The 15,047-nt window shown below is 43.0% G+C and overlaps 1 protein-coding gene across 16 annotated transcripts in view; it reads left to right on the forward strand.

Moving 5' to 3' along the window:
- Positions 1 to 250: 250 nt before the first annotated feature.
- EYA4 (EYA transcriptional coactivator and phosphatase 4) overlaps positions 251 to 15,047 on the forward strand; it is a 159,124-nt gene continuing 144,327 nt past the window's right edge. For 14 of the 16 annotated variants that reach the window (XM_054822051.1, XM_054822050.1, XM_054822054.1 and 11 more), the window contains exon 1: positions 251 to 674. The gene's annotated coding sequence lies outside the window, so the exon portion shown is untranslated. Of the gene's footprint in view, positions 1,109 to 2,128; positions 2,640 to 15,047 lie in introns of those variants that run through there. The other 2 variants (XM_054822053.1, XM_054822052.1) reach the window with 2 other exon arrangements.

Consider the following 15,047-nt stretch of genomic DNA (forward strand, 5'->3'; position numbering starts at 1 on the left):
CCGGGGACAGCGGGACTGTGGCGGTGCGCGATGGCCGGGCCAGCCGAGGAGCCGCGGGCAGACGCGGGCCGTGCCCGCCGCGGTGTGCCGGGGGCCGGCAGCGCAGGCGTGCTGAGCGGGGCTGAGCGGGGCGGCCCGGGGAGGCGGCGGCGGGCAGCGGGGGCAGCCCGGCTCCCGAGCCGAGCAGGGGCCGGCACAGGGCGCAGCCCCGGCGGCACCTCCCGGCACAAGTGCCCAGCGGCACCCCGGGGCTGCGCTGGCCCCTGCGCTCCTCGCCCCTTACCTTCCCGCTCCCGGGACGACCTTTTTGGGCGGGAGGGGGGTACCTTTTCTTGGCAAAGTCCCGTCCCTCGCCAGGGAAACTTTCTACGTGCCTGTGCGTGAGAGGCAACTAGTTGCACTCGCTGAAGTGCGAGGAGTGTTTGGCTTCTCCCGTACCAGCCTCCTCCTCCATCTACCCCCCCCCCCAAAGTCTCCCCTCCCGTTTTGCTCCGAGTTGCGCTTTATTTGTGTGTGGAGAAAAGGGGGGTGGGGGGACGACTTCTAGAGGGGATGTCCTGTTTTTGCCAGAGGAACAGTGCAAAAGGGGAACCTCGGCTCGGAGAAGGGACGAGAATAAATAAATAAGGAGCAGCCCTAAAATAAAGGTAGCGGCATATCCCGGCAGCGAGGAGGTGAGTGTCTCTCTGACTTCCCCGGCCCCGAGTCTCCCTTCCACCCCTTCTGCTCAGAGGTGGAGGAAGCCGGTTCCCTGTCGCATGTGCATGTGGCCGTGGAGATGGGTGTGTGCGTGTGCTTGTGTTCGTGTTCAGGGTTTATTTAGCATTGTTTTCGTGTCGCTCAGATGACAAAAAAAAAAAAAGTTGCTGCAAAACAAACGTGATGGCAAGGAGCAGCGGAGCCGTCCGTCGCGGGACGGAGAAGGGCTCTCGCCCCCCGGCCCCACGCGAGTTTAGTTGCAAAAAAAAAAAAAAACCAAAACTGGTCTCTGGTGCGGACGGGGGTGATTTTTTGCCCGTCCAGCCGGACTTTCTGCCTCTGTCCAGGTGACAGTCTCTGCCGTTTTGCCCTCACCCCTCTTCGACTGGCTGTTACCGCGGCTGCTGGGGTAAGCTCCGAGACAGGCGCAAGCCGTGCCGGCTGCCACCGCATTGTTCCCCGCTTGCGCCTCCCGCCCACCCCCGTAGCGGCGGAAACGGGGGGCCCGGGCTGCGCCCCGCGAGCAGCTGGGGGGATGCCGGCCCGCCTGGGGGAGGCGGGAGGCAAGCCGGGCGGGAGGGCTCTGCCGGCCGCCGGGTCGCCCCGCCGCCCGCGCCTGTGAGGGCCAGGGCTGGGACCGGCGGCGGCTCGACCGGAGACTGGGAGGAAACAAGTTTTCAGGCGGCGGGGGAACCTCTCCGGCCAGAGCGGCATAAAACCACGCAGGGATGGTAGCGAGCCCCTTCCCGAAACACCCGTTTCTGCCAGCGAGGCTGGAGTTCGGGCAGCGCGGCGGGGGGGGTGAGGCAGCTCGGCCGGGACCCGCAGGCAGTGGCGGCGGCGGCAGAGGAGGTCGGTTCCGCCGCCCTCCCTCGGGCCCCGCTCTGCCCCAGCCGCCGGCAGCGCTCGGGGGTCTCCCCTGCCTGCCTTCCTCCGGGCGGAGCGCCGCGGGCGTGCAGCGTTCGTGGGGCCGGCGGACGGGGCAGGCTGCCTCCCGGCCGGCAGCCGCCGCTGGGGCTTCTGCAGCCGCTTTTCACGGTGCCCGAGAGGAGCGGGGTCAGAGCTGCCCGTTGTTTTTGTTCTCGGTCGTTTCCTCTCCCTGAGGGATCCCTCCCGCTTTTCCCCTCCCCCGCCCCGGCTTGTTTGTCTTGTGGTTTAAAGACAAAACGGTGCGTTTTCGGGTTGTCCCACCTCGCCCCCGCCCCCGCCGGGGGTCCCCGCTGCGCCGGAGGACCGAGGCAGAGGAAAGCCCCGGCGCGGGGGTCCCGCCGCCCTTTCCGCCGGCGTTGCGGGGTCTTGTGTTTTGGTTTGAAAGCGTTTCCACGTGGGGAAGCCTCTGCGTGTGTGTGTGTGTGTGCGCTCGTGTGTGCGTGCGTGTGTACTTGATCCGTGAGGAGGTAACAGGATTCTCCGTGTTCAAACCCAGTGGGCTGTTGGCCATTAATTTGCCTCTCCGGCTGTCATTACAGACACTTCCAAAATCAGATACCCGCGGAAAACCGCCGGCTGGGTTTCACAGGGCTCCGGCGGTGGTTCTCCCCGAGCCGCGGGGGCTCTGCGCCGTGCCCGGGCGGCGGGGGTGGGGGGGCGGTGGGGGTGCCCCGGGGCCGCCGCCCGGCACCCACCCGCGGGGGAGCAGCCCCGCGGCGCTTTCCACCGAGGAGCGGGATCCCACGGCAGCGCCGCTGCCAATCAGTAATTGGCATCTAAAGTTTCATTTACATTTATGAAACTGCCGCTAAGAGCCAAGTAGGTACGGTGCTGCCTTCCCGTTATCCCGCGGGCAGGATTTAAAGCGGAGCACACGGAGGTATATACGTTTATCTGGCGAGTGGCGATGTGAAATAGCTGGTATTTACAAAAGTCCTGGGAGGCACGCTGTACCAGACAAGGGAGCGCCTTGGCCGATTCGAGTTTAAGCGTGAAGTCATGCTAGAACAGTAAGAAACCAGTATTTTCACTTTTCTGGGTTTCGTTTTACGTGTTTCACTTGCTGAGACTAGAAAATGTATCTAAGAGTAGCTAATCAACAGTTTAAAGTATACAAAGCAAGCGTCTTTTCTGTATGGTAAATATTTTTTTTAGGTCCGACCTCAGTGTTTATTTGTTATTTGAAGAGTGTACTTCGCATTAAAGCTCAGGTTATATCATTGTTTCACTTCCTTAACACTCAAAAGAGAAGTTTCGTGAAATTACTGTGGGTTTGACTTTTTCTTGTAGTATATCTGAAAATGCTGCCGAATATCAAATGTTTGCATACGTACAATATGTATCATACTGTGAGTAAAGTGGAAATGCAGATTGACATTTCTCTCTCTTCCCCGTGATTCTTCCTGTATGTTTGATATCTAACATTAGGTGGGCTACAACCGAAACAGCTCTTGTTTTCTTTTGAAAGTTCTGGTATTTATATTACCAAATGTTAGAATCATGGAATCATAGAATATCCTGAGTTGGAAGGGACCCGTAAGGATCATCGAGTCCAACTCCTGGCCCCACACAGGACCAGCCGAATCAGAGCGTATGACTGAGACCGTTAATGTTCTTCAATCAAATGTAATAAAAATGAAAGAAGAGTATGTCGACTAATCCTTTCTGTATCTTTGTTCAGATAATTCATGTGCAGTTATAACTTGTTATGTGTGTATAGTTGTACTGCTAATAAATTTAGTTGAAGGTTACTCTTACTGGATTTGTATTTATTAACGGCTTCACAACGCACTGCAATAGAAATTTATTCTGCTGTTTGGATAACGCCAATGGGATAGATTAATGAGTAGAAAACTGGTGTGTTCCCAGTTAATTGCAGTTCCCAGTTAAAATGTTTCAAACAAGGCAACTAGAAATACAGCTATAGATAGTATCCTGCCACATATTTTTAGCCTCTGATGCAAGCTTTGAGAGCTACTCTTTAAACTTTATGCAACTTTTACCTTTCAGTTCTAGAATTAATCAGTGTTAAACGCTGGCGTTTAGCATGGCAAAGGTACCTGTCTGTTTCCTTGATGACCTGGTATTACACAATGTTCAATCCAATCTTCCAGTATTAAAATTTAAACTGCTTTTTCCTCTATTAAATATGAAAGTTAATTCAGAAAGAAGAAAGAAATTCCTGGAATTTCTGTCAAACGCTCTAGGACGCAACGACTAATTTTTTCTGTGTTATCTTTTTCTTTCTTGAAAGAAGGATTTTATGAACTCAGGGTAAAACAGGTCTCCCTTTTTATAAGGAGAGTTTATTCAGCATAGTTCTATATTGCAGCTGCTGATCATATTTCATAGAGCTGTTAAAGCACTTAAAACCTAAAATTAGGTACTGTCTGGTAGTAAATATTTCAAATCACTCCTTGAAGAAATAAATAGAGAAATGGGCTTTAAAAAACAGAGATGTTTGGAAATATATCATTGAACAAAAGTAATCTTGCTTTGCTTTTACTCAAAATAATGCCATTATAATCTAAATCACTGATTTCAACAGTGTGCTTTTTCCTTAAGTTTTCTTCATTGTCTACACTTTTATTGTGATTTTATACTGACTTTATTTGATATCATAACATGGTACTTTGTTCAGGCTATGTTTACTGCGGCAACACTTATATTAACAGGTATCGAATTAACTTCTAACATACCTGTACTTCCAGTGAGTATTCTTCTGACACTAAGAACTGAAACATAAGTTCCCTTGCTTCCTGGTGTGCATGTTTCTGCGTGGCTTTTAATTGCAGAAGGTGGACACTTGCTTTTTTCCAGATTTAAGATGAGTTAATTTACAGAATAGTATTTTTAATTTGTGTTTTTTGTTGTATGGTAGTTTTCTATTTGTCTTTCCATTGAACATGGGAATAGGGTTACTTACTCATTATAATTCATTTTTAGTATTGTCAAGATTTGCAAGAAGAATGCAAACACAGGGGCATCAGACTAACAGACATCTGTCAAGTCTTTTTAAAGCTTTTTGAAAGTTGAGTGCTAAACCATGTCTGGTAGCAGAAACACTCAGATGTCTTTGTTTTTTACTTTGTATTTTAAAATCCAATGTTATTTCTACTGTCTAACGTATCTATAATCTTGCCATTTTGCATTAGAAAAGCAGTATTTATGTTGTGCGAATGGAAGAAGAGTTTTGATATTTGGTCATCGATTGAGAGGTTTATAAGTAAACTTTTAGTATGTGGTATTAACTTACTATGTGCTGTTTTTCTTTTTTGGATTTAAATATTGTGTGAATGTGCGTCCAACTTAACCTTTTCTGTCATTGAAAAGCGCTAATTGATCTTGCTGGCCCTGACATAATAGTATAGTTTGATATTTGAAACCTTGCAGCTTTGGCATGGCCCTTTAATCACCCCTGAGATTTCAGAGCGTGGTTCTACTGAAGGCATAAACTGCTACTCTTTTTAAAATTAAATAAAAATGGTTATTAAAAATAGATTATCTTTATGGTCTTTTAAAGTCAGTAGATGTTTTACCTATCGAAGCCCCAGGCTTTACGATATACATTAAAACTTTCTGCTTTACTTGTATGTATTAGGTGACATTTTAGATGTTGCTGTACAGAAATCAGATTTTTATGAAATAAGTTTTTTGGCCAAGTCCTCACTTCTGTGTTGCAATGTTATTAAATCTGTCATTAAATCAGAAGCGCTTAAAGGAACTTGGATGTACTTTGCAGTGTGAAAGCTCAGATATGAAGAGTACTTATCTGTCAAGTAAAGAATAAAATTTATTTGAAAAGGCAATAAAACTTACATTTTTAGTCCACATTGTAGGTTGTAAGGCTGCCAGGAGGATTCCTTTTGGGATGCCTGTAATACGGGACCCTGGTGAAAACTATTTTAAAGCAGTTTCTCCTTTTTTTGTTTCTAAGCCTGAGAAATGTGTCAAATAGCTGGCCCATCTTTTGCTTTAATGTTTAAACAGTAAAATTACTTTGATGATTGATTATCCTATATCAAAATGTGTCGCTGGGCAGTCTCACTCACAGGATTGTATATAGGCTAGTTGTCAGACTTGAGCAAAATGTCAAATGCTAATGGCTGTCTGAGGAATACTAAAGTTTAAGCATTTTATTTTCAATTTGTTTAAAATTTCTTCATGATAAGGGGAGATTGTAATGAGGAGCGATTATCTGCAGAACTTTCGGAGGTCCATGTACCAGTGAGACTATTATATATTTGGTCTTAAGCTATTAGGCTCAAGTACAAGACACTAAACGCTGATTTGGACTGCAATTACCGTGGATTTGAAAAGCAGGATTTTGGAGGTTTTCTGTGCTAAATTCCTTTGGGGATCTGTGTCCCTTTCCTAGAATTCAAAAAAAATAAATAAAATTATGTCAATTTTTCATTAAGCAGCTGTCCACAGAAGTAGAGTGTAGCCAGTAATGTTGCAGGACTATGTGTAGGGCTGTTTAATTGTGTGTAATTTAAGTGCTGTCTCTGAAGAACCCAGTCTGTCTGGGCTGACTGAATACTGTGTCTTCACACCAGGGTTGCCTCCTAATTTGGAGCAGCAAATTGCAAAAAGACCTCCCAAGGCAACCTGCAAAATATTCATATGTAGAAGACTAATTTTCATATAGGTGATAACTTTTTACTTACGTATTTAAGTTAATACGTAGTAGATTTTTGGCAACATTAGAATTTATTACTATTGTGACGTGACCCAGTAGAAGTTGACATTGTCAACAGTGTAAAGAATTACTGCTGCCTTTTTTTTTCAATTGGGTAGACGCGGCAAGTAACTATTCTGCTCTTGACACATATATAATTAAACCACAAAAACCTACATTAAAATACCATGGAGATTCTGATTTAGACCACAAAAGTAAAAGAAATGCAGAGCTGAGTTTGCAACTTTTCAAATAATTCTCCTCTCTGACTATGTGTATATAACTATTGAAATCAATGCTGGTGCATGAGGTAATTGGAAACTTAACTTGATCTTTTGTGCCAGATCCTTAGCTGTTGCAAATTGGAGTAGGAATGTTGAAATTACTGGAGTGGTCTTGCATTATGCCAGATGAGTATCTAGTCCTCTATTCTTAGTGCAGTCTGGTTTTTTGGGAGGGTATTGTAGTATACTTGTAGTATACTTGTATATGTGAGAGCACGTGCACCGAGGAGTGATCCTGCAACACTTAGAGAAAAGAAAGGAGGGTGAAATACCAAATCATATATTGATGTTTTCTTCCATTTTAAGATATTTTCATACTCCTATGTTAGAATATATCTTCTTATTTTTTACAGCCCTTTATAAATGACCACAGAAATGCCTTTTATAACAACTGTATTCCTGAAAATGATGCAGTTAGAAATATTGTTAATTGACTATATTCTTTTAATTCTTTTGAGGCAACGTTGTTGCTCTGAATAGTCAGGTTGCATTTACTTGGGGACATTTTGTGAATGCCAAGTCTATTCAATGAAAGGTGTGAAATCAGTTTACCATGTTAAATCCCACCTGGATGTTCCTTTTTATTTACTGTAGTATATTCCCAGAGAATCACCGAAAATGAAGGCTACCTTACTCCCAAGCGACAGCAGCTAAACCACCCTCTCTACTCTCGGTTTATGCATCCTGACATCACGCTATATGTGAGGTCTTTCTTCTAGCTCTCCTGAGCGTCCCAGCGTAGACATGGTTTCAGAAAACCAGGCGCAGCCCAGGCAGATTATGCACATTTCCTCTGCCAAGTTCTAGCAATGCGACGCAGCCTCGTGTTCCTGTTCTGCTCTTCCTAACGCAGAGAACGAGGGAGCTGGAAACTAATAGGGCCGAATCGTGTAGAGGTTTTACAAATGGAATAATTATATTCTGGGAAAGGGTCTCCAAAATAAAATTTTCAGGTTACCCCGAGGCAAGATTTGGAACTGTGGAAGGTTTCCCAAGTGGAAAGTTTAAAGCACTTTTCCACTCGGCCACCTATTTTTATGTTTATTCTAATCTGGTGTGATAGAAGGAGGTGGTGTAATGTTCATATTAATTGGGTTGATTGCCCCTTCAGAGAAGCGATTTTTGTGTTCAAAGCACCGTCCGAGTGCTGAGCTCACTGCTTAGCAGTATGGCTGGGAGTCACCTGCAATTAGAGGAGTAGGGTCTTTCAGCTAAAATGGCCAGCTGATGTGTTTCGTAGTAATTTTTGGTAGGTATTTTGTTATGATTCAGCTTGTTTGCCAACTTTGTGAGTAAACTATAGTCTAATTTCTCCAAGGGCTAGCTGACTAGTCAGATTTTTGGCTTAAGACAAATGAAATCGAAGGAGTTACTCCTTGCTGGTTGTGAAACTACCCAGGTTTTTGGGGTCTTGCTTAGCTCTGCATTGAAGGAAGTCCAAGATGAGGACTGCAGCTCGAGAGATGCTGTCAGATCAGGCCAAAGCCTGCAGCAGTTCGACTGTGAGATCTGTAGGAAGGGTGGCACCATTTTGCTCTGTTTTTACATAGTTTTCTAGAGGTATTGGTTCATATAAGCAGTAATAGCAGTAATCTGCCTGTGACTCGCTGCTGCGTGTGACCAACCGAACCTGCAGCTCCTACGTCCATCCGTTTTCTGCGGCAGAGGACAGAAGAGCGAGCGCGAAGCTGTGGTTTCACGTTTGGTGGCAGTGCTTCTTAAGCAGCCCTTTACCCCTCCTCTGCCGGTCACTCATTTAAGCTGGATCCGTTCCTTGCTGTGGTTCACAAGCAGCTGTGCTGGCACGAGGCAAAGGTCGGAATGAGTGGCAGCACCCGCGCTGCTCAGCCTGGCACCGGCGCCGCAGAAATAGCTGCGGAACCACAGTCTCCGTTACCTAATCTGCCACCTCTATTAACTGAAGCGCAGGGTCAAGTCTGCGGAATAGGTGGAATTTTTCAGACTGAAAACGTTGTCTACAAAAACGATCCCTTCGTGTTTAACCAAAAGGTTTTGTTGATGTGTTTGGGTTTTTTTTAACTAAAACTAATGTCACTGCAAATAATTTGCAGATATATGTACAGGTTAAAACAATAGGGAAAGTTACGGTACCTTTGGAGGGAACAGCTATGATGCTCTCAAAGAAGGAAGGCAGGTGCGATACCAGACGATAGAACTTTTCCAGGCCTGTGCACTTCTGTCCAAAAGCCGCGCTTGCAGGGGACAGGCAGAGCGTCACTGCCCTAGGAGGACGTCATCGCCGAGGGGTGCCGAGCCCGTGACGGGCTGCATTCTTTTACCACCATTCCTGTGGAAAGAAGTTGTATAATTTCTCAAAAGTGGCCAATACTTAGCTGTCACTGTAGGCAAGTGCTTAATTTATGGCAACTATTTTTTATTAAGTCTCTACTGTCACAAAGTATTAACTTACATGCTGTTACGTTCCAAATGCCTTTTGTATGTTGCTCCCATATAACACTGAAATATGCATGCTAGACCACATCACGGGTTTATGAACACTCAATCATGCCAAACCAGCGATATTATTTTTGATGTGAGTACAAGTTTGATTTCTAGAGATAAGAGTAGTGATGTAATAAAGTTCTGTAAGGGTTTTGAGTTGGCATGACTTTTTGATGAATAAACTTGAAAGATACAAAATCAACTTGGCACAAACAAAATGGATTAAACAGCAAACTAAAGCAGAGATTTCAAAAATACTTACTTGCTAATGAATCTTTAAAGAGGACACTGTTACACAGTCTTTCAGAGGTTAGTCATAAAATCAAAACCTATTTATTGTTTTAGCTGTGACACAAAGATTACTAAGTTCTACAAGAAGTAATACCTTTGACTAGATCAGTTGCTGACCTAATAAAAGAGATCTTTCTTCTTACAAACTTGCTTGCACTTTTCTTGTTAGACTGTAATGACTACAGTACTGCTACTACAAAGACTGAGGGAAGAGTAAATAACGAAGCGAGCAGATTGCTAAGAGTAGTCTGGTTCGTTCAGTAAACTGAGAACAAGCAAACAGTATGTGCTTCACTACAAGCCAGCGGTTTATTTAAAAAAAAAAAAAAAAAACAACAACTGGAGGCCATAGCAAATGATCAGGATGGTATCATAGCCGAAAAAGGAGTAGTAATTATTTAAACAAAATACTAGGTAGAGTAAGAGCGGTTACATTACCTGTGTAGACAGTATGGGTGCAGCTACTACTGGAAAGTTGTGCCGTCTTTTAGCTTTTTTTTAGCTAGAAAAATTGGAGAAGTTTCAGATGCAAGACCAGAGGAGTAATTAAACAATTGGGAAACATATCTTGTGGAGAATGAGCCGATTTTAGTTTACCAAAGGAGAATGTAGCATAGTTTGATCACAGCTAATAAATACCTAGGTGGGGGAAAAGAAATCTGATAAAGGATCCATTGTCCAAGCAGTTGTTGTAATTAAAATCTGATAATACCTGTTTTTCGCAATTACTTTGTGTTGCACACTTGGTGCTGGCTCGCAGTAAAAGAGACTCGCCTGTGGGACGGCGAGCCGTTCCATGGACGTCGCAGCATTTCAGTTGCGTATGGGGACTGCTGGTGGGGCAGGGACCAAAAGGAGCGCAGACAGCTCTTGTGAGGATCAACGGCATAAAAAATGTAGACCTCACAGCACTTCTAATATGGGGTTTAGCATTTTCTTTGTGCTGTGCAAAGGTGGCACATAGGAATTTTGCTACTTTTCATTAATTGCATTCTGATGGTTTCTGTTTAACTCGATGGCCATGGTGCAGCAGTGTTAATTTTGAAGAGTAATAATTGCCCTTCAGTTCCGTCAGAAACCACCTGAGCTGCGTGCTGGCACCAGGAGGAGTTCCTTATTCTGGGACAGTTTTGCATTCACAATTTTATTTCCCATCGTTCAGTAGTTCCTTGAGAATGAAGCGCTTTCCCAAATGCAATCTTTAGGGGTTACTGTCAACTTTAATTAAGAAAAAGGTTGCATTGCTCCTATCAGACCAGAACCAAAGTACCCAGGTTTATTTTCGGTGCCTTTACTTTTATATTTATTTCTGGCATTTCAAAATGGCCCATTTGAGAACTGTATGTGAAACACTCGCCGTAACAGGAATGGCAGCTGCCGGCAGGGGGTGGGCAATGAAGCTGACAGCTGAAAAGGAAGGGCGAAGCTGCGAGCTTCCTCCTTCATCCCGATGCTTCTAGGAATCTTAGCGAGTGTTTGAACTTCTTCAGTAGCTGTCATTGCGTGCCCATACTGCTGAATACACTCTTGAAACTGTGGCGTGACTTTTTAAAACAAATAAAATGTATAGATGTTATGTCGTCACGGCTTTCGTTTTAATGTGTGATTGGATTCTTTGGGTTAATTTATGCAGCCTTATAAAACTGCTGTTTACTTTTACCTGGAGGATGTGCTCATTTTTAGGTTCTCCTAAATTCTAAAATGATAACTAGGGTTTCTGGTTTAGAAGTAACCTTTATTGTTAGCTTATGCTATTTTTGTGTCACAAGGTGATATATTTTTTTTAATGTGTAAAAGGTAAATTTGACATATCTTTTGGGGAGAGGAAATAATAAATAATTAATATTTTCAATTTGACAGTGTCACTTTAAATATTCTGGCTAACCAAGCATAGCCTTTTTTTTTTTTCTTTCCTGTTTTCAGTGGCTTGTTTGTAAAGAGATGAAGTGTTTTATTTGGTTTATTTTCAGCTATTTTCTACAAAAAAGAGAGGGAAAATGTCTCAGAAATTAACTAAAATTTGCTGTGTAGTAAAACCCAAAATCCTTCCCCCTAAAACACCCTAGTTATTGTTAACATGGCCAGCTAGTAGGAAAATTAAAGGAAATTTTTTATTAAAATTGTAAAAGAATATGCTTCTATCTGTGGCATCTTTGCATTACTTTTTGTTTTCCTTGTGAACCATCTTTCTTTTTGGTAAGGATTGTGTGGGTTTGATCAATCATTAGTTTGAAAACAGTACTTTTAATTTTTTTGCTAATGAATTTCCCTGGATTTTTAGGGGAACACAGAGGGATTCTAGATTATATTTGTTTACAAAACCAGGCCAGAAACAGTCTCAAGCATTTGTTTTATTTATTTCTGGCTGGAATAATCTGTAATTGATTAATCTGGAATGAGTCAGAAGAGATCTGTGTAGCTGCATGCCTTACCTAAGCGTGAGTGAAGAGGTCTCTTGCCCCCAAGCATCACTGAATTTGCAGCTCTGGTTTCAATCTCGGCAATTTCACGGCATATGATGCAATGTTAGGGGAAGGGAGGAATTGCTGAGTTTATAATTCTGTACTCTGAAATTCTTAAAGCTAATCCTTCATATTTGTTGGACAGGTATGGGATGGGAGTGGTAGGAAGAGCAGAGGAGTCAGCTTTAGCCATATTTGGGTACCTGTAAAATTGGTACCCAGTTTTGCAAGAGAGACAAATGCTGCACTGAAATATTATTTTACCTAAAGCAAATGAGATACAGTGCTTGCGGTTGTTTACCATTTGCCAAGAAGTCTTTCTGTTTTCTTGTTTTTCTGTTTGTTTTGTTATGTGATGATAATGGGACAGCAGGCAGATCTCTTGTCCTAGACCCTTTCATTTCTTACCTGTTTTATGTACCTAACTGATGCAAAGACCACGTGGTCTGTGTTGCTCTGCTTTTTTGTCTTGATGTGTGCTTTTGACTAGTACCAAATGGTTTTGTGATGGCGTGACTTGTTTCTAAATTAGAAGTACTTGATGCAGAGTGGGAATATCATCTTAATTTTTCTTGAACAAAGTGTCCACAAATACCACCCATGCAATGCTATCCTTCAGGAAACTCAGTTCAAGGAAGCAAACTGCACTAAACTGACAATTATACAAGTGTTCACCAAAGACCATGCAGAATTTGCAAGACTATGTGTAACAAATGTAGAGTGACTGGCATGAAAGCCAATTATTTGACTTTGATTTTGAGAGGTTTTCAGTGTATTACAGTTTGGTCACATGAATCATGTCTGTTTTGATTGCTCTGTTTAATGTCTGGCATGAATTCACATGCTCAGAAAGTAAGATGGAAATAACAAATTATGTCCCAATTATAGATATGTAATGTTTAAGGGGAGGGAGAAGGTAAGAGGAGATTGGATGAGCACAGAACTATAAACACCTGATGGCCGTTAAAGACCCCTTCCCTGTTCTTAGCGTATGTAATAACCCAGTATGGATAATTCTGTTGTCTCAAGATGCGGAAATGGCTGAGTTGTGTTACCAGGAACAAACACTCTTTCATGTCCAGCTGGAATAACAGGCAGACCCTAAATCCTCCGTGAACCTGAGTTTTGGGGTTATCAGTGCCCTGATGATGGAATACCAGGATTTTACTTTTAATTCATAGTTTGTTTTTTGTGCTAATAAAGTCTGACATTGCACTTTGAAATGTACTCATTTCAGAAACATGGTTTCTATGTACATTAGGATATATATTGTATAGCCAGTATATATGTTAGAATATATACTGTATACCCAGTTTAGATAAATGCATGTTCTTAGGCACATCCATGCCGGATGCTGTGCTGGGATGAGAGTGCTGAACGGGTCCTGAAGGGTGCTCTGCGCAGCCCCCTCCATCCAGCTGCTACGTTGTCACCCGTGCATTTTGCTGTGAGAGCAAGGGCCCTTGTTTATAGAGGAAGCGGCTGGGTCCGTTTGCTTTTCAGCATATCCTGGAAATGCCTCCTGTATTCCTTCCCGGTAAACGCGTAGCAGGACAGTGTGTGTGGTTCTAGTAGGCAGGAAATTCATCTGTTCTCGGAAGCCTATGGAAGTCGCCTGAGTTGTACGAACTCCTAGGGTAATTCTGGTAATTCAAAATAAGGAATAATTTATCTTCTCTATTTAAGCAATCCATCTGCAAATGCGAACTGATGTAGGCAGACGCTCAGCAGAACACAAAACCCAGCAAAGAGGTTTTGCCTCCACCAGGGGCCACTGGACATGCTCAGAGCTAAAATAAGCTGTACGCTGAAGATGGCATGGCATGGCATGCTGTCCTCTCAGCTGCAGACCAAGGGCTTGGGGTAAGGAAGGACCTCAGCATTTTGGAGGTCACTAATAGATGGAGAAGTGGGTCCTGGGTGTGCTACAAAGGGTTCCAGAAAGCTTGAAAACTTCTCTAAGGATAAAATTCTCATCCTCAACAAGCTAAAAGTGGACTGAAACCAAACTGATGTGAAGAGAGCCATATCTAACCCTCTAGAGATGAGGGCCTGAGGAAAAAAAAAGTATTAGACAAGGAGGAGGGGAAAGATGGACATTCAATATTTCCCTTAATTCTCTAGGCTGTGGAGCAGGATTTGTTTCTACAATGCAATACAATTTTTCAGGAGGCTCATTTCACTTGCCTTGATATCAGGAGGTGGAGAGCAGTTACCTCAGCTAAACCTAAACATGCATGAAAGATTCCCAAGCCACTTCTACTTCCTGCAAGAATCTTGATTAAAAAGAATGCAAAAAGAAAACATTGAGAGATATATATATATATATTTTCTGTATGCTTTCTCTCCACCTGCCAGTTTTCCTCAGGAAAGCAGTATGTGTCCTTGATTAGGTCATACTGTCAGGATGGCTTTGCTTGCCTTTTAAACTATTTATTATGTTTATGGTATTTAAAATTTGTTAGTCATTTGCTCTCCCTTGAAGTTAGATTTAGATGATAATGTTTCTTACTGATTTTTCCACTAAAGAAGAATTGTTTGTATTAGGGTTGACACTCCTCTCAAGAAAATACAGCACTTTTATAAGAGAAAACACAAAAGCCTATGAAACTAAAATTAATTAACTATGAGAACTATATCAAGCAATAGATTTTCTGAGCTTATGTTAAGAGCTGAATTTTCATTTTGCCTTACAACATTAGATAAGAAAGCTGACATGTCTTCTTTTTCTACCAAAACAAGGACAGACAGTGATGTCCAGTTTCTACAAAGCCCTACGGTTATAATTTTGTTTATTTTAAAACTGTTAAATTAGTATTTTTTTCTTATTGACTTGTCTGCTAATAGTTTCACTTGACTTTTGAAGAAAGCTAGGTTATAAAGCACATCAGTCTCATACCTCATCTGGGGCATGGATCTTTCTTCTTTTCCGAATGTGATACCAGTAGGGACTGAGAAAGCAGTATGTTTTTACTGTTCAAAATACAGTTTTTGATTGTAGATGTAGGCTAAGTTGAAATTCTAATAAATCAGCATTTGGTTTCATTTTCTTTTAATTTAGGTTATATTTTATCTTTTACACATGAGACTACAGGTGATACGCGTGCAGAGAACTAGAAAAATGTTTTCCTAAGTAAGAAATGATTGAATGTTAGGTGGTGCCTGTTTGTTATTGCCTTCTCCAGTTCTTTCAGATAAAGTGAGTTTCATGGGAAACAACTAGCATGAAATCATCTG

This window comes from Grus americana, chromosome 3, assembly GCF_028858705.1.
Source record: "Grus americana isolate bGruAme1 chromosome 3, bGruAme1.mat, whole genome shotgun sequence".
NCBI lineage: Eukaryota > Metazoa > Chordata > Aves > Gruiformes > Gruidae > Grus > Grus americana.